We start from the raw sequence: 20168 nt of genomic DNA, 5'->3' as shown, positions 1-20168 counted from the left end.
ATGCCCTCTCCCCTTGGCAAGACCTTTCCCTCTTACTCCCGCTTTCTCTTTCCATGCAGACAGTCCCCTTTGGTTGACACGTTCTATCTTTAGATTTGTTAATACCACTAAGAAAGCTCCAGCCAAACTCTGTTAGTTTCCTGTCCCTGGTGGAGAAGGCATTCTATCTTTTGAGTGCCCCACAGAGATCCTTGGTGTTTGGGTTGTATTGTTATTATTTAACTCATTCGTTCTCAGATTTGGTGAAACTTTAGAAACACCTGAGAAATCTGAAAAAAAAATACCAGTGCCTAGTTCCCACTCCCAGAAATTCTGATTTAATTGATACAGGGGTGCAATCCAAGCATTGGGCTTTGTTAAACCTCCCCAAGACATGCAACCAGAATCTGGGGTTCATGAAGCGTTGAAATTTAAAAAAAAAAAAAAAAGATTTGCATTTGAGACAAGTTTGAGAATGACTGATTTAACTCAGAATTGGAGGACGCTTGACCAGCACGAGTGTTCTGCTTCCAGCCCAAGATGATGATTTATTTGGTTTGGAGTGGGAGTTAGGCACAGGCACTTTTACAAAGCTCCCCAGATGATTCCATTGTGCAGCCAGGGTTGATTTTAAATGGTCTAAACGTTAATTTTAATTTTACTGAGTTTTTGGTATCAATTTCTCCTTGGACCTGGCACTGTACAGAATTGGGAACACAGAAGATGAACTGAGGGAAAGGTCTGTAGAGGTGAGTTTTCCCAGAGGGACAGCAGGGGGGTCTGTGTGTGTAAGTGCAGTGACTTCAGCAGGAAGAATGTGTGGGCAGGATGGATTGGGATACATAATCTTAGGGCCATTTTCTGCTGTGTCTTTTTTTTTTAATGGACCACTGAGCTATACCTCACCCCACCAGTCTCTGCCATATCTTAGAGAAACTTCAACAGAAACCAATTAAGTCAATGGATGGACTTGAGGAAAGTTTATTCTCCTGCATACTTTTCTACGAGGAATCTGACTCCTTGTCTTCTTTGAGTGCTCTTTTGGCCTGTTCTCCTGAGAACCTCCACCTGATCCCCCTGCTTTCCAAAGGTCACACCTTGAAGGAGGCTGAGCTGTATTTTGGTCCATATTGTCTTTAGCAGTAGCTATGTTTAGCAGAGAAGTAAGAGACTGGAGAAACTCAGCCTGTCATCTTCCTAAATAAGCTAAGGATTTTCCATTTTCTTCATAATTCCCTAATTTCCTGTTGTCATTTCTAACCTTTCCAGCATGCATTAAAATTCATTTGAGCTTTCTGGGTGTTTGCAAACTTGTCTGATCACAGGGCATCTGGGAAAGCCATCAATTCCACTTTGTAAGCAACTTAAAAAAAATGCATTCCTAGGAGAGGAAAAGGCAGTGGGAAGGGCAGAGGTCCACTCCAGTGCCTCCACCCTTCCTTCCCCTGGGACTGCTAGTCATAGGACTTGGAACTAAACGATTCCGAATAATGAAAAGGGGTATCCTTACTATACTAGTAATTTTCTTCTTCTAAGTACAGGGTGATAATTGAGTCTTAAAGGATCCACTTGGCTTGAAGTGAAGGGCTGTGAGCAGACCTTTGGGATGAATGTGGTCTGAAATAAGACTCTTGCCCTCTGTGCCTTGATTTCTCCATCCACAGTAGTTTTCCCCCATTTGCTCTGCTGGTAGGCAGGGATGGATCTAGGCTTTGTGGGCTCTGAAGCTAGTATGAGTTTTGGCTTCATCTTTAATAAAGAGAGCACAAAATACAAGCACTAAATCAAGTGTACACGAATGAACAGTTGTTTAGAATGAGAAAAGAAATCACAGCAAATTTTAAAGTTTAAAAAGCAGAGCAATAACAAAACACTACAAAACCCAGCAAAATGTAAAAATTTTTATTACTCATTTGTATTGGTACTCCCCTCTAATGCCTTTTTCACTACCTTTTTATTTGGCTGCACACTTATTAATTGCTTCTTTGTATTACTGAGATGTTATAGTATTATTTTCAATATTTCCTTTAGCATGACTGATGATTTATTTTTGACTATTAACAATTAGGAAAGTTTATTTTGGCTTCACAACATGTTATTGGTCATGTCATATAAACTCTTAGGATTGGGAGGACCTCTCTCAAATTTCTTTCATATATGAGCTGTAAGATTTCAGGACAGTTCAAGTTTCTCAGTACCTAATCTTCAATACTCATTGGATTGGTGATGATCATTCATTGCGGTCATGGGAGATTTCCACTGGAAGTAAACGGTCCTGAAGCTTAAGCCCCCTTTCCCTCCTACCATGGCTTCTCTGGAAAATGAGTAGAAAAATGCTCACCATGTCCTTTCTTCCCTGCCCACTCCCACCACGATGCGGGTTGGCCATGCGACCGTTGCTCAGACCAACTTAGAGCATAGAGTGTGTGTGTATCAGTGGCAGCTGCGCAGAGATTAAAAAAACTGAAATCAGTGTCCCTGATGCTTAAAGCGTTTCCAGTTAACACATGGATACATTTACATTGGATCAAGTCACTAAGCAAATGTTAGGAATGAATGAAAGAGCTTGTGGTGTCACGCTCATCACATCTTTCTCCTTCAATCCAGTAGTTTTCAAACCGTACTATACAGACCTCTCAGTTTCCGCAGAGTTCCCTGGGGGCCGCCTAGAGGGACGGTGGGGGAAGTGGTGGGGTGCCTGGGGAGGGTGGGGCTTCTCAGTGGGTAGGGCTCTGTCCTCTCCCCTCCCCCCAACCAGATTCAATCAGCTTCAACTGTTTTATATATTGAGGCTCTGTGAAAGATTTCCATTAAGTGAAAGTGTTTTGCTTAAAAGAAAAGTTTGACCATTTTTTCCCCATCAGTTTATTTTCATCAGGAACAAGTATTATGCATCCCAGACTTGGACTCTGTCATTTGGAAATACAAGCCATTTATTTGCCAATGATGACTAGTCAAACCATTGCATAAAGGCAATTAAATGATTTTTCCTGTCCTGTTTCACTACGACAGGTTTGTATGATACGTATGTCAGTTCCATTCAGGATTGCATTATTTCTGCTTTGCTTTGTGTTCAGTTTTCTATTTGAAATGCAACTGTTTGAACAAAAAAATATTTTGTTTCAGTTGCTTCACACAGATACTCTGGGAACACCAACAATTTCTTAGTACAGCAGGAACACATCCACTGATGTGTTGGCACTTAATAGGTTTTTTTTTTTAATTTTCCTTTTTAGCTCTCAGAGTTATTCCTGTATTCACTTGAGGTTTGTCCTAATATTTTTCTCTGGATTTCTTTATCAAGCTCTACATTTTGCCAACTCTTCCATTTAAGTGTTTGCTTTTGTAAGATAATTTGCTAATGAGATATGATTAGCATTTTTCAGATGTTGTTTACTTTTGGGCTATATCTTGTTCTCTTTTTTATAAAGGTCATAGGACGTTCTATTATCTTTCCTTCTTTCTTCTTCCTTATCTTCAAGAACTAGTCAGGAATTACATACCTTAGGCAATTAGTAAGTCAGTTTATACTTGAATGAGTAGATACTTGAACAACTTGGTATTTCTGATTCCAAGTTTTTCTTTTAGATCTTTTTCTCTTCCATGAATTTCTTGGGATCTAAGTCGGGTTCTTCTCTTATTCTAGTCTTTCTACCTGGGAAATCCCCCCCACAACCATGCCTTCAGCGCCACAGGTGCAAGAATGACATCCGTTTATCTCTGAGGCTGTGTTTATTTTCCTGAGTTCAAGACTCATATTTTTAATGGCTACTGAGTTATCACCAGGAAATCCTCCAGTGTCTCAAACAGGTGTCCAGTATTAAACCACTTTTTGTGAGGAAGGATTCATTTGCCTCCACATTATGTGATAAACCACTGCGTTTGCTCTGTAACGTTACTTTCTTTTTGAGTGAAGCATAATACCAGTTCAAGGAAGCTCCCTTTTCAGGGTCAGCCAAATTCAAAATGGTAAGAGTAAGTTTAAAAGAAAATAGCTGTAATTAGAAGTAATCTGTTACACTTTAATTAAGGTAGTCAAACCAAGTAATTGCTCATTGTGGTAAAAGTTTGCCAACCTTCTGGGAGTCTAACAGTTAACCCTCTGGTTAGGGATCCAGGCACATGCCCAAGCTGTGTCATGAACCATATTTATAAGACTATAAAATATGGAACGTAATTTTCTCTGTTAGAAATCTGATTTTTGAAATCAAATTGAAAACCAGTAGAAATATGTTCTTTTTTGATTGGAATTTGGAAAAAACAGTCTCTTTCCGAGAGTCATACTTTTATGTGTCTGAAAGTCTAGATCGTGTTCATCCCTTTAAAGCTTTTTACTCAGCTCACAGATATTTGCTAAGTGCTCTCTTGTCGCAGGCACAGTTCTAGATGCTGGGAGACCCTGGAGGACGGGGCACATATTACCTTCAAGAAGCCACTGAACAAGCAAACACACAAGTGACATATAACTTCAAAGAGTGGTAGGTAAAGTGGGGAGATGGCACAGAACAGGGTGAAGGAGGGTGATGGGTGAGCTGGGGGTGCTGTCTTCCCTAAGCGGGTGAGGGCGGGACTCTCCGAGAAAGCAACCTTTGGAAGTGAGAGTGAGCTGTGCAGAGATCTGGGGGAAGAGCATTCCAGGTGAGGGAACAGCAAGTGTAAAGTCCCAGAGGCAGGAATGGGTGCAGCGTGTTCAGCAGGAGTTTTGAACTGGGGGTCCATGGACAGAATCAGGGGGAAAATTACGTCTCTATTTTCACTGACTTCTAACTGAAATGTAATGATTTCCTCCACTCATGAATATAAGCAAGCAAACTGCAGTAGAAGTGGCAGCCTCCGTGACTCTGTCGGATGAATCACAGACACTTTCATGTCATGTTACAGTTGTTACAGATATCTGCAAATGTCATTGGCCCTCGTCATGACTTCAAAAGTGTAACAGCTTTCAGAGCTGTGGCTAGATTCTGTTATTTAGCACGTCCATGAAGAAGCACAAATTTGATCTTTAGTATTCTGTATCACAAATTTGATCTTTAATATTCTGATAATTGTATTTCAATGTAATGGTATCTTTTGTAACCTTATGCATCTTCTTTTATGCATTTAAAATTTTTCTTCTGGGAGGCGATCCGTAGGCTTTGCCAGGCTGCCAAGGGGATTCACAGCATGGAAAAGGTTAGAACTCATGTGTTACTTTTTTAGATTCCACATCAGAAATAGACTCATAGACATAGAGAAACCTACCGTTACCAAAGGGAGAGAGGGATAAATTAGGAGTTTGGGGTTAGCAGATACAAACTACTATACACAAAATAGATAAACAACAAGGTCCCACTGTATAGCACAGGGAACTGCATTCAATAGCTTGTAATAACCTGTAATGGAAAAGAATATGAAAACGAATATATATATGTGTGTGTGTGTGTGTGTGTGTGTGTATAACTGAATCACTGTGCTGTATACCAGAAACTAACACAACATTATGAATCAATTATACTTCAATAATAACAACAAAGCAAAACAAAACAAACAAAAAAAACCTTAGTGTTAGGACAGCAAGATGGCCAGCATGACTGGAGTGAAGTTCAAATTTAGTAGTTGAGCTGGACGGGGGTGGGGGGGGGAGGTGTCAGGTCACGAGGGCTGGAGAAGCCACAATAGAGAGCTGAGGGTTTATGTTAAGGCCAATGGGAAGTTATTGGAGGCTTTTGAGTCACAAGGCAACATGACCAATTTAAGTTTCAGGCCACTCTGGCTGCTGTGGGGAAAAAAGATGGTTGAGTTAAGAGTAGTGTCCTGGAGACCCTAAAAAGGCCAGCCCAATTGGGAGATGATGGTGGAGGCAGAGGTGACGAAAGAGGTCATGATTACCAATGTATTTTGACAGAATTTGACAGGATGTGGGCGTTTGAGGAGAAAGACTTTCAGGTTTAGAACAAATAAAGAGCAGTGACACTTACCAGGATGGACAAGCCTGGGAGGAGTACTTTTGGGAGTGGGGAGTGAAGTGGCTGTGGAACCAAGAGTTCCTTTTTGAACATACTAAATTTGAAATGCCTTCTAGTCATCCACATGAGGCTGCTGAGGGGGGAGCTGGGTATGAGTGTGGGGCTTGGGGACGGGGTTAGGGCTGGAGAACTACATTTGGCGGTCCCGGGGGCACAGCAGATCTGTAAGGTTGTGGGACAGGATAAGATTATCCAGGGAGAGAATAAATCCAGTGCTCTGGGGGCAGCGTTTCCACTTCTGAAGAGAAGGAAGGAGCTGGTAAAGCCAACTGAAAAGTAGCAGCTCATGAGGCAAGAAGATAGTACAAATGTTTAAAGAAATACTGAGAAAAAAGAAAGAAATTATTAAAGGTTATTATAAGATATTGAATATAGTATATATGTATGTATATGCATGACTGGGGCATGTGCTGTACACCAGAAACTGACACATTGTAACTGACTGTACTTCAATTAAAAAATAACAAATAAAGTTTATATAAATGATTATAAATGAACAAACAAAAAAATCACTTTAATTAGAAAATATGTCCTATTATTGTACTCAAAAAAATCTAATTTTGTAACCCAAACCATAACAGAGGAGCAGAACCTACTGCACCTCCTGGAACTTCACTTGAAACTCTGGTTTTAGCTGTGGACAAGGTTCTGGATTGAAGGACTTGAATTACAGACCGTGGTTGGCCTTTAGCATTTTATGTTCTTGGGTAAGTTGTTTGGCCATTTTGTTCTTCTTTTTTTTTTTTTTTGTCTATAAATTGAGATCCATACTGCTGACCTATCTCATGGGAAGACTGTGTGAAAAATCTCACTGAAGAGCAAATGGACCGCAATTTGCTTTACAATACCTGGGTGTTAAACATCAGGGTGGGATTTTACTCAGTTCAGTATGGCTCTTACTGGGACCCTGAGAGCACCAGTCTGAGTCTATTGTGTGACTCTAATGGGTCCCATTCTAGACAACAGTGATTAGTTTTTAGCTGTTTCCCGTCTTTTCAAGGCACTTCTAGCCTCACTGTTTCAGACCTCAAATGGGCCTCCTGAGCCTGACTTCTCCAAGGGTCTCACATGTGGACCATCTTTCCCAAATCTCATCCCCCCCAAGATATGGAAAGTCTTCCAGTTCCCTCGGGGCTGTGCCTCAGAAATGTCTGTGTCCCGTGCCCTGCCCTACACCCTCACCGATAGGCACCGAGCCCGTGGAGTCGTGGGAACAACTCAGTCCTTTACAGGTGATGGGTGGCTCCCACTTCGTTTCCCACTCTTCCATTGTCTGGAGCTCAGTGTGTCCCCCCAGTGCTGCCTCTTCCCTGTTGATGGCTAATTCCAGTCTCTTCCAGGTGTGCCAAGCTTTCCCAAGTTCCAAGATACAGATGTGGAAAGATCTTTAGTCTAATTTTGTAACCCAAACCATAACAGAGGAGCAGATTCTACTGCACCTCCTGGAACTCCACTTGAAACTCAGAGTTCCAAGTGAGAAGAGTAAGAGCCCTGGATTCTGATTCTGTGCCACGACAAGCCTTGAGCAGGTCACCTCAATGTGGAGTCTCTCTTTCCACTTGTAAAAAACACGTAGTTTAGGTAAATACTAACGTCCTCATCACTCAGCCAAACCAGTCTAATGGGAGGGACCAAACCTTGTTAAAATGTTAATGGATAGTAAGTGTTTCCTCTTCCAGGCCATATTTTTGTTTTTATTTTTGTTTTAGGGAAGTATAGTCAGTTATAAAAAAAAAGTGTAGTCAGTTATAATGTATCAATTTCTGGTGTACAGCATTATGCTTCAGTCATACATATGCATACATATATTCATTTTCATATTCTTTTTCATTATAGGCTACTACAAGATATTGAATATAGTCCCCTGTGCTATAGTGAAAAAACTTATTGTGTACCTATTATATGTATAGTAGTTAATATTTGCAAATCTTGAACTCCCAATTTATCCTTTACCACCCCATTCCCCTCTGGTAACCATAAATTTGTTTACTATGTCTGTGAGTCTGTTTCTGTTTTGCAGATAAGTTCATTAGTGTCTTTTTTCTTTTCTTTTTTAGATTCCACATATGAGTGATAGCATATGCTATTTTTCTTTTTCTTTCTCTTTCTGGCTTACTTCACTTAGCATGACGATTTCCAGGTCCGTCCATGTTGCTGCAGATGGCATTATTTTATTCTTTTTTATGGTTGAGTAGTGTTCCACTGTATATAAGTACCACAGCTTCTTTACTCAGTCCTCTAGCGATGAATATTTAAGTTGGTTCCGTGTCTTGGCTGTTGTAAACCATGCTGCTGTGAACACTGGGGTGCATGTGTCTTTGAATTAGAGTTCCCTCCAGATATATGCCCAGGAGTGGGATTGCTGGATCATACAGGTCACATTTTTGAACTTTACCTTGAGTGCCCTGAGGAATTTTGTCTTCCTTTATTCCAAAGGGTTTATTTCGATATTGATTATACATAAATAGCGGGGCAGGCCCATAGGAGTATTATTACTTCAGGTAGTTCAGCCTTTAGGAGCCCTCAAACCACCTTCTCACTTATATCCATGGACAGTCCTGACTGTGAGGACCAGTTGTTTAAATGGAAGGGACTTGGGGTGTAGGTCAGTGAGAATGATCTAATACAATGGCATTATGCTTCAGGCCCATAGAGTACGTCTCATGCCAGAGGGGAATCATTTGACGAGAAAATGAAAGACTGCAGTTCACCGATTGTGAGCTCCCTCTCCCCCCTCTCCACTGGCCTAAGAATAACCATATGAGGGTTTCCCATGGACAAAGGTGGAGAGTCAAGATAATTGGAAAGTCATCACCAGACATCACACCCAGCACATCTGTGTTCTGGCTCCCAGACTGCAGAAAGGACCCTCAGGTCTCTGCTAAATCCAGAGGGACAGCCTCGCTCTTCAGAGGCTGCCTGCCTCAGTGTCAGCATGGTTAAGAGGAAACCTATCAAAAACAAGGATTTGTGAGTCCCACCATTACCCCTCCCTCTGCTTCTCCAGAATCATCTTGGCACAGGATGACTCCTGTGGCCTTTTAAAGGCTGGATTGTGATGCCTTTGTCAGCTGTGCAAAAGGTCTAGAGAGGCACCCCATCGAGGAGAACAGGGAGGAAGATGTCCACTTCCACTCTTCAAGACCTGAAAGAGAACAAGCAGGTGGAATTGTGCAGCACTGAGCAGTGTCCCTGGGGAGAAGCAAGACATCTGCCATCTAACCGGCTTTGGGCTTTGTGGGGGAGCATCCAAGATCAGACAAAGGGTGCCTGGGAAAATAAGGTAGATCACTTGAATATTCAGTTTTCCAAAATGTCTACAATCTAATTAAACAACACAGTTGATCTTGGAGCTCTTGAAAAGGTCTTTTTAATTAAACTTTGTATTTCTTCTCTGTGCTCTGCTGAGACATTCCAGGATAGCATTTGGCTTTCAGTGAGCATTCATTCTGGCCACTCGCGATGGTCTGGAAAAGCCCCACTGCTGAGTTAACAGAATTCTTAAATGTGAATATCGTTGACTCTTCATTTTCACCCATACTCAGAAACGTTCATTTTTAAATGAAACTTGCATGTGATTATATTTATTCTTTTGTGAGCTGTCTGCAAAATATCTGACTCTACAGAGAACTCAGTTGTTTAAGTTTCAGGTCATATTTCAGTCCTTTCATCTCTAAAATGGTGTCACCGTTCTCACTCTTAATACAAAATTATTCTACACTTTGGGTTAGGACATGACAAAGAGAAAAAAAAGAAAAAGTTCATGACAATGTGTGTGGTATAACCTACAGCACAGTAGCCAGAATTCATCAGAAGCTGGATATCAATCATCCTGCATTAAAGTGAGGAAGCTAATACAGTGTAGAGATTGCTTGAGTCTAAAGCATCAATTTTAAAGCTTAGAGCAGAGAGAACCCCATCTTGGATGAAAAGGACATCAAATTATTATGTAGACATTATTCTTATAAACTACTCATGTTCTAACTGGGAGAGGGTTCTGTACACACTGGAGACAACTGATTGATTGACAGGTAAGAAAGAGAGGATGGGATTAGGAAAGATGGGTGAATGGAGATGGATGATGAATTGCCTTCCTGTAATACTGTTTGTAATAATTTGAAACTGTGCGACCATTTTCTTCCCTGTAGAAACACACTTTACCAAAAGAACCCTGTTTCAGCCGAATGCTCTATACATATCTACATAGTCCACATGCCTCCATCTAAACTCTTGGGAAAAAAATGAGTCAGGTCAGCATAGATTTCAAATTGGAAACAAAATACATCAAAGTAATTTGGATGATTAAAATCCAAGATCCACCATGATGGACTGGTGTTAAAAATATTACTGTAACCTTCCCAACAAATTTTGTTATAGAATATTATTTTAGAGTGCAGCAAAACAAACTCCTAAAACTGACCACCAGAATTTTTAAAAATAATTTGTAATATGAGAAGTCTGGCAGACTCTTTTCTGCTTTCCTATAAGCATTAGTATATTGTACTTCGGGAAACTTAATTTATTTTACAGCAAATGCTAAGTAAGTCAGAAGTAATTGCATTTTAATGTGTGTATAAGAAACAGGAAAGTTTAAGTTGGGAAGGAACCAAGAGGGTTTTCAAAGCTTGACTTTCTTCTTTTTGAGTACAATCACATGATGCATTTGTCTTTTTTCTTCTCCATATGAAAGTAGAGTAACTCTGCTTGCTCTGCGTTGCTGCCTTGGAGGGCTTTGCTTCTAATAACTCATCACAAACAATTTGAAAGTTATTCTTTTTAAAAAAATTCCTATGGGAGAGCGATGGCCTCTCTAGAGCATGCTTTGCTTCAAAAACGACTAATGTCCAGACTGTCCACATCATTAATGAACACAAGTGGCTTGAAATGTTATACAGGGAAATCTGTTCCTCTTAAGAACAAGATCAGGAAAATAGCAACGGAGAAGATAAGCCCATTTATAATAACATATGAGCAACCATGGGAGTAAAGAGCTGAGATCTCTTTCCAGCGCTAAACAAGGAACCAAACTATTAAAGGCAAAGAACTACTGTTAGTCCTATAACCCAAAATGTAAACTGGATCCTGAACCTCACCTTCACTGTAATTTTCTAAACTTCTGGAAAATGAACTCTGTAAGCTGGGCATGCTGAAGGCACAGACATAATGGACTTCATTAGGTAGATGCAATCAATGTTATGGTTACTCACCAACACTTTTAGCTAGTGGAGGATTTGGGTAGCATTATTTTATACAGGTCAAAGCTTGTTAAAAATAAACTCCAAGGTCAAATGATAAAATAACATGTGAAAAATCTTTTGAATGTTTAAAATGCAATGCTAATGTAAGAAAGTATTACGTTAATGTCAAATACAGGTAGAATGGATGACAGGGGCTGGGGACTCATTTTTAGATGGAAATTCCATGATATTTATTCTAAATGAAAGTAACCAGTACATTTATCCTTTGCCATTGAACTTGAAGAAAGAGAAAGAAATTGAAATTTGTATTAGTCAGGACTCTATTTTCAGATAACAGAAACTCAACTCGAACTAACTTAAGCAAAATGGGAATTTATTGGCTCACGTAAAACCGAAAGCCCAGAAAGAGAGTTGAATCCAGGGACTCAAATATCGTTTGGCCTCTCTCTCTCTCTCTCTCTCTGTTGGCCTTATCCTTTCTACTACTGATGCTCTTTTGTCAAGAGATAGAAAAGATGGTGTATTAGTCAAGGTTCTCCAGAGAAATAGAACCAATAGGATGTGTATTCAAAATCTGAAGCGGGGGCTGGGAGGCTGGAGACCCAGGGAGGAGCCAATGTTGAAGTTCAAGCTCCTCTTTCTTAGGGGAACTCCATCTTTTTTTGAAATTCAGGTCTTCAACTAATTGGGTGAGTCCCACCTGCATTATGGAGGGGAACCTGCTTTACTCAAGTCCACCTACTTAAATGTTAGTATCATCCAGAAATACCCTTACAGAAACTTCCAGAACACGGTGGGAGGACTGAACTAACCTCACGCAGGCTCCCTCTCACTCTCACACCCTTATTTTCTTTCCCTTTTTTCATCTATTGTACTTTTCTTTTATCTTGCAATGTTTTACTTATATCTGAAAACGACCTAAATCCTTTTTGGAAGAAGGCAGCATATAAATGAACAAACAATTCTTATTTTACAACGTGACTTCAGGTATTTTAATCAATGCATTTTGTTATCTTAATAAAATGCCCCTTAAAGACCCCTTTCAAGGAAACTTTCTGGTAGATACACGCATTAGAGAGAACTTCCCTGACCCGTCAGTCTAGACTCTAGATCCCGGAGTGGGCAAAATCAGATGAGCAGCCCTCTTACAGGGATGTGCCTCAAATATACATAACAGACACCTCCCTTTTAAAAGAAAATAATTATCATAAGCCTTCATTACTGATATTTTTACTATAGGACCTAAATATGTGGTTATAAATGAGATAAAAGCTCCTTATATATATGGTCAGTATACAACTACATAAAGCCAGAACAAGTTTATTAATTGAATTTTTCATAGCAAAGCTACAAACTAAAATATTAGCAATTTTATTGTGATGAAGAATGCCATTTTGCAGAAATTAAATTTCAAGTGCAGCTTTCCGTCTAATTTATATATATTTTCGGTTTCCCTTCTGTGACTTCTGTAATACTGATGTGGCTTCAATGTTACTAGTAGTAATACTTAATCACCTAAGTATATTTTCTGAGCCAGCAGTAACATTTTCAAGACTTTGTTTTTCACTTCAATAAAATCTTACCTCATACATAAGTAAAACTCTCAATGAGAAATCCAGGGATGTCTAGGTTAAAAGTAGCTCTGTAAAACTGCTCTGCTCTCTTGAAGATAAAATTCACATCACAATGTAATTGGAATATGTATTAAACGGGTACCAAAGCCAATTACCGCTTGAATAAGGACCAGGAAAATGCTTCACTGTATATTTAGTATTATGCTGGCTGCTAATGAATTTTTGCAAGTTGGTATATAAAATGGTGGGATCTGCTTACAAGAGGAATACATACTGACTGCAGTAGAGCGGATTCTTTTGAATGTAAAACTTTGACTATGGGATTAGTGAATCAACTCTCTCAGCACTTTCCTCTTTTCAAACTCCTGCACAATTTCTGTCCGCATAGCATCCTCATTGGAAGTACACGTATTGCATGGATATACTCAGAGTCCCACGTGATTCTGAAAGTAGTCATTCTTTTTAAAGATTATCGTTGAAATTCAAATGTAATATTACCAAAAAAAAAAAAAAAAAAAAGACCCCAGACCCCGAGGAAACACAGGCAGCCCACAGCTTGAGAAGTATTGCCTTATGGATGCTTCTGTACCAGGCAGACCCCTGGGAGGAAGAACAGCCGTGTCACTGGGTTGGGAGAGATGGGAAAGGAAGGCCGCCCTAAGCCCCAAGCCCAAGCCCTTCTTTTCTTTTCCTCCTCACCACTTGTCACCGTTTGTCCCTGGTGTGGATGGACCAACCCAAGGCTGCTCCTTCCCTGGTTGCAGAGGGGTCACTGTCCACGTTCACCAGATGGTCTGACAAAAGGAAGGCTGAGGAGCCCTCAGGCAGTGCTTCTCACACTTTAACGTGCACACAGCCCCCTGTAGACCTTGCCCAAATGCAGATTCTGGCTCAGTACGGGGGGCCTGAAATTCTATTTCTGACAAGCTCCTCGGAACCATCGCCGCCCTTGGCTGTGGCCCTCACTTGGAGGGTGAGTCTGAGGCTGCTGGCTCCCTTTGAGGATGCATCCTTGAGGAGGTGAATGTTCCATCTTTTGCCCTAAGTTGCTGGAAAGTTGCCTTAACCCTGTGTTTTGCTTGGGACTGCGGCATTTTGGCTTCTATGAAATGGAGCAGAGGCTTATTAAGCAGAATAAACAGATGACAACAGTGGTGTTTCAATCTGAGAGAAAGCAAGGTTTCACTCATGCCACTAGTTGCTATGAAGTTTCTATAAGATTAATAGCCAAAGACTCAGTATAAATAACTCTAGAAACTCTGAATTAATGATAATTCTACTTGGTGGTAAGTCAATAATTCGAATGATTTAGAAGTGAATTGAGTGATTTTATTTCCCTTCTGTGTTGAATTTCAGTGACTGCAGGGTAGCTTTAACACACCATTATATCAGTCTGGTCCCAGATTGATATTCGTGGTTAGGAAATAATTTTATTTTTAATTAAATGCTATGTATTATTAGAAGGCACTCATGACAAAGTTATCTCCCTTCTGTGAAGCCTATGGAAATATCCTTGTATCAGTTATAAATGCTGTTAGCTGTGAGCGACAGAAAAGCCAACTCACTGTGGTTCTAGCAGATGGTGAATTACTTTCCTCACATAGCAAGAAGCCTGATGTAGGTGGCCTGGTATCAGTTCAGCCGCTCAGTGATGTCAGGGTCACTATCTTGGCAATTCTTCTGGTCCTCCCCTCGTCCTCACAAGGTGGCTGCCTCTGTTTTAGACGTCAAATCTGCATTTATGGTAGGAAGAAGGTGGATAAGGACAGCATCAGACTTATCCATTGACTTGACCAGGAAAGTCAAACATTTCCCAGAAGCCCCCAGCAGAGTTTTGCTGGCGCATCACCAGCCAAAACTAGGTCACATGACCACTCCCTCCCCAACCCCCAGTGATGGAGGCAAGGGAGAAGTTTGGAAAAAGATGATGGATTAGTCATTCTTCTTCTTCTTTTTTTTTTTTTAATTTCAGACTTCTCTTCTGCTTAACTGTAAAGCAGAATATTTTTTATCTCTTTTTTATGCTACTTCTCTGTTGGCAGAAATTGAGGTAGTTTAAAAAGTACCTCAGAAATTCCTCAAAGGAACCTCAGAGTCCAAAGATTTCTGATTAATATGAAAAGTGGAACATAAAAGAATTCCATTACCTGACACTCCTAAGAAAATGGGGTGCGGTCCTAAGGCCAGCGGTCTCAGGGTCATTAACAAAGTCAAAGCATTCTTATGCTTTCATCCCCCTAAGTCTTTCACCGAGACTACAGAATTAAGCAGAGAAGATTCTCCTTTTCTTAGTTAGAGCAGAGTTGGGGCTTTTTGAATGAGAGTTTCCAGAAATAAAATGTAAGGTAATGATACAAATCTCCTGTCACTTGGCTCCTCTGTCCTTCCCTGTCTTATCTCAGCAGGTCGCTGCTCCCAGGGGTCCACCTACTGCTGGAGACCTCAGCCCAGTGGCTTTCTTGTTTCCTGCTTGCGCATCTTCATTAAGGAACCAAGAAATAACTCTGCAAAGACGCCAGTCCTTGCACAGTCTTTGATTCCTTGACCTCTTTGTTTTGACGCTTTGCTATGATGCAATAGTTCTTAGCACTAAACTTTGCATATTTGATAGATTTGTTTTGAGCTGGCCAGGGATTCTTGGCTTTTAGATCCTAAATTTCAAATTCTGTTTGTAAACACCACGGTTCTTAGTTACTATTTCTAAGGAAGGATTAATTTGGCTGCTCTGCATCTGTCTGTTGGGAGAGTCTTCTGTTTTCCTGGTTTTACTAGGAATTCTGCATTTCTTATCTTTTGTGCTGAACTGAGATATTGGATGGCTGCCGTTACGATGCTGGGCTAACTTATAAGTGGATTTCTTAGTTTACTTGTACTTAAGTCAATGCCATGCGGGAGGCTGGTGTTCCAGATCCTAATTCTTGGCCTGGTCCCCATCACTCCCAGATGTCAGCCTCCAACAGGATAGGAAATGTTTAACCATCTTTTCGGCCTTGCTTTCATTGTGTCTCGGACCACCATTACTGAAGAAGTACTGGATTATAATCACACAAGATTGTAACTGCAATAGAATGAGAAAGTCTATTAATATATATTTAAATATATAGCATCTTTTTGAGATTTATTTTAAGGAGTTATTTTTTTTAGTGGTATCTGTGTTTCAAAGAAGATATGGGGAAAGAACTCAGAGATAGGACTCTGCAGGCAAAGGGTTCAGCTCTTGAGCATCTGGATGAAAGCATTTTAAGCAGGGGGTCTTATCCAGGCCACTTAAATCATATGGTGTGGATGGAGCCGAGTCCACCCACTTCACCAGTCTTCACAGACTTGCCCCCCCCCCCCCCCCCGGAATGAGCAAAAAGATGTTGCATGAGGGAACCCAGCATGGAGCAGGTTGAAATACCACGAGTCTCTGGGGTAGGAGTGGTAGGGATGTAAGGAAATAGCGCAGGAGAAGGAGGAGATTCTGTTTTTCTCCATTTTTCTCCACCTGCCTTGGAGGGAACCCCGATCATTTCTCTAACTAAATACTTTCAGGAGATAAAGACTATAATTACTGTGGAAAGAAAAAAAATCATGAATTAAAAATCAGATTTTGTCTCAACTCCCTGACATAATACATTTTTAAAAAGAGCAGATTTGGGGCGACTCCACTTTTCTGCTTTACTTGGACAACACAAAAGATCCCCATTTAGTAAATGCTCAAGATGGTGATAGTGGTGAAACTAGGAGTGCTTTTGCTAAACAAAAAGCATTTCACCAGCAAACCGATGGAAAAGAATCGGAGCCAGAGATTTAAAGATGGAAAGAAACTTAGGAAGGTTAGTGTCAGGATTTTTGGAAATGACCAAAATGGGATGACTGCCTAAATACATACAGTGGCAAAAATATAGCCTGGCTCTTTGGAGCAGCAAACTAAGATGTGTCAGCTTATGGAACAAGGAAATGATGGGTCTGTACACACACTTTTTGATGAGCCACAGCTGGTGACTGTTTGACGTGTGGCATGGCAGAGTGTTTTTTTGTGTGTCCTAAAGTGCTGGAAGTTGGAGGTAACCACCAGCCAGGGCTTGGGGACATCTTTACCCCCTCAATCCAATCGTGGCCCTCAGAATTCCTAGGAGTCGTGAAGTCATACTCTTTTTGCATTGGAGAGGACTTGAAAGTTCTCTAGCAAAGTATTTCCTGATCTTTTTTGAGAATCCAGACCCCTTTTAACCTTAAAAAAAAAAAAGCTTCAAGGCCCTCCATATGCTAGTATTGTATTTTTAATATCTGTTCTTTGAGAAAATGCCAAAATAGCAAAAGACTTTTACAAATTCAGTGATGCTCATAATTTATTTTTACTGTATTAATCACAATAGCACCTACAAAATTTGAAATAGTATATAGAGTTGCCAGACATATTTTTAATTCTGTCTAAAGCAATATTCATGCCTATGGATTCACAGACCTCTTATAATGACTCCAGTGCTCACCACCCCATCCCTGGAGGTCTTTCATTCACAAATTGGGAAATATTACTCCAAGCACATTACCCTTTTGATACTCTACAACTGTCTTGTCAAGTTATTGTCCAGCCTGTACTGGAAGCCCTTCAGTGACGGGGAACTCACTATTTGTAAAGGTGTCTCATCCTGTCTTTGAATCATTCTCATTACTAGAGGATTAGACTTCATTATCTTGATACTCAAGTTCTTGTTACTTACATTACTTGCTTCTAACTATTTCCTTAGGTCATGCACACAAATCTGGCCCCTCGTCCACACACAGCCCTTCAAAAACTGTACACAGTGCAGCTACCTTCCCTGCTAAACTTCTCCAGGCTAAACTTACCTGGGTGCAGGGAGTATTTCTGAGTTAGTGTTTTCTTGAACTCGTTACATTTTAACATGTGAAATTGATATTATGATGATATTACCTCTGAACCAAGTCCTTGTCCCTTTTCCATCATCTTTAATTTCACCTGTTGTAATGGCCCATTTGTTCTCTGGGCTGTTGGGTATCACACCCAAAATGGAACAATTCAAATCTTGCCACATGAAGATATAAAATCGATACGGTTTTGTTTTTCTGTCACCCAGAACAAGAACTAAAAGGGAGAAGAGAAGGGTTTCTGCTTCTTTGTTTTTGTTTTTCTTCACCTTACCACTTCCGTTTCCAGTTTCATTTATTTAATGTTGCGTTGTGCAGAGGGGTGTGTGGTGGGAGCGCAGGGGCTGGGGTCAGAAGGTCTGTGTTCAAGTTCAGCTGCTCCCTCAAGGACCTTGGGAAAAGCCCTTAACTGCTCAGGATCTGTTTCATCTTCTGTAAAATCGACAGAGTAATTCGTATACCATTAATCTGCATAACGCTTTAGTATTATAGCCTATTTCCCCACATGTCCTTTTCCTAGTGTTCAGCTATGTCCCTGTGTCTCTCCTGAGTCTCTGTGAGATGCAGGGAGATACTGGAACTCTGCTGCCTGACCCTCTTCCCAGTGACTGCTTTCCCACCCTCGCTGGCTCCACAGTGTGTGTTCTCCCGCCACCCAGCTTGTTCTCGTGTTCCCCAAGGAAGCTTTGGTTTGCATTTTTATAATTTTCCTTAAGTGGTCTTCATCTCACCGTCTACCCTCCGGAAATGGTATACCCTTCTTTGTCAGTAAGAAAACAGAGGCTGTTTGGTCTAAACTTTATCAGCTGCCTTTCCCTCCATCATCAAAATGAATGATGTCTTTACTCATCCTTCCCTCCCTCTTGTCTCAGAGGAAGCTTCAGCCTTAATTCTTTCCAGGGCTAATGCATCTCCCTGTGGTCTGGGTCCTTGATATATCATTCGTCTCTTCTCTCTCCCTCTCTCTTCACAGCATTTCTCTAATCCGCAGACATGCTGAATTTCCACCAACCCTAAATAAAGCACATCACCTTTTCATGGCGACCCCCACTCGCTCCCTGCCTGTCACTGCTGCTGATCAGACCTGGGTCCCCACGTCACTGGGAAACAGTTGTTGCCCTAGCCTCACCTCCTCTCTGTTTGTCACCATCCTGGAGGCTCCTTGGTTCTGACAAGACCCCCTTCCTCATGCCACAATCTCCCTCTGAACACCAACTCCTCCCTGCTCTGGGGCTGGGTGCCCTCTGACCTCACTTGTCATCACCTTGACTTTCTCCCAAAACCTGGGGTCTGCTTTGGTTTAATTCCATTGGCAAAGACCTGCTGCCTGAGGACAGACCTCTGACAAAGGTAGAATGTGATGGAAGAAAGAACTAGGGCTTTGAGGTTCCACAAACGTGGGTTCAAATTCTGCTTTGTCATCTTGCTGGCTCCGGGCGGTCACGTGGCCTCTCTGAACCTCACTTTCCTCATTGTTGGACTGTACCTTGCAAAGCTGTTCTAAAGATTAAACGAGATAATGATGTGAAACCACATAAAAAGCACTTAAGAAACAGCAGCTCCAGTTAGAGCTAACTTCTCTGGACTGCAGAAAACTGACTCCAACACCGTGCACCTGGCCCCCACCCCTCTCTCCATCAGTCAGCCTCCCAGAACGGAGAGGGTGCTCATTCAACACGGCTGCCCTGTGCAGCTGGGCTTCAGGCACCAGCTGCCTCTCTGCCCTGCACCCACCCTGTTCCCACAGAACTTGAGTCCCCTGGCAGCCTGTATTTCCAGTTTCTGTTTTGTGCGAATAAGCGGACCACCCTACCCTCAACTCCACGAGACACATAATGCCTCAAACCCTGCACATAGGGTGGGACTTGCTAACTCGTTCCTCAACATCTAACCTCCTCTCTCCAAGTGCAGCCTCCCAGGGGCTGAGTCTGTTTCCCATCTCTCTGCACCTTCTGCAGACCAGCTCTTGAAAGCTCTCCTCCTATGACTGATGGCCCTCAAACTCCTTTCTCTCTCTGCCTTTTCTCATACCCACGACCCTGAGAGCCTCCCTGTCTTTTTACACCACTTTCTCATTTGAGCAATCGCATGCATTTAACAACTTTAGCCGTTGTCTACAAGCTGATAACCCCCGAACCACTGTAACATGAGTCCAAGTCCTCCCTAAGTCCAGATCCAGACGGCCTTCAAACTGTACGTGCCCCACAGTATCTTATTATTTATTTATGTATTATTGAAGTATGGTTGATTTACAATCTTGTGTTTCTGGTGTACAACAGTGATTCAGTTATATATATATATATATATATATATATATATATATATATATATATATATATTCCTTTTCATATTTTTTCATTAGAGGTTATTATAAGATACTGAATATAGTTCCCTGTGCTATATAGCATCTTATTACCTTCCTTGCTCCCATGTTCCCCAGCTCTGTGAATGGAACCCCCACCCAAAGCAGGAAAGTTAGTTATCACCTTCTGCCCCCAACTCCTATTTCATCTGTCTCTACTTTTGATCACTTTTCTTTC

The 20168-nt window shown here is 41.2% G+C and overlaps 1 long non-coding RNA gene across 1 annotated transcript; it reads left to right on the top strand.

Annotated features, from left to right (window-relative positions):
- The first annotated feature begins 207 nt into the window (after positions 1–207).
- Positions 208–9268, top strand: LOC116668522. The gene is made up of 3 exons (XR_004325634.1): positions 208–728; positions 4354–4457; positions 8630–9268. It is a non-coding gene; the product is annotated as an uncharacterized LOC116668522 (long non-coding RNA).
- The last annotated feature ends 10900 nt before the right edge of the window (positions 9269–20168 follow it).

Source organism: Camelus ferus, chromosome 14, assembly GCF_009834535.1.
Source record: "Camelus ferus isolate YT-003-E chromosome 14, BCGSAC_Cfer_1.0, whole genome shotgun sequence".
NCBI classification, from domain to species: domain Eukaryota; kingdom Metazoa; phylum Chordata; class Mammalia; order Artiodactyla; family Camelidae; genus Camelus; species Camelus ferus.
Note: the sequence above shows the minus strand (reverse complement) of the source record. Positions and strands in the feature narration are given on the sequence as shown.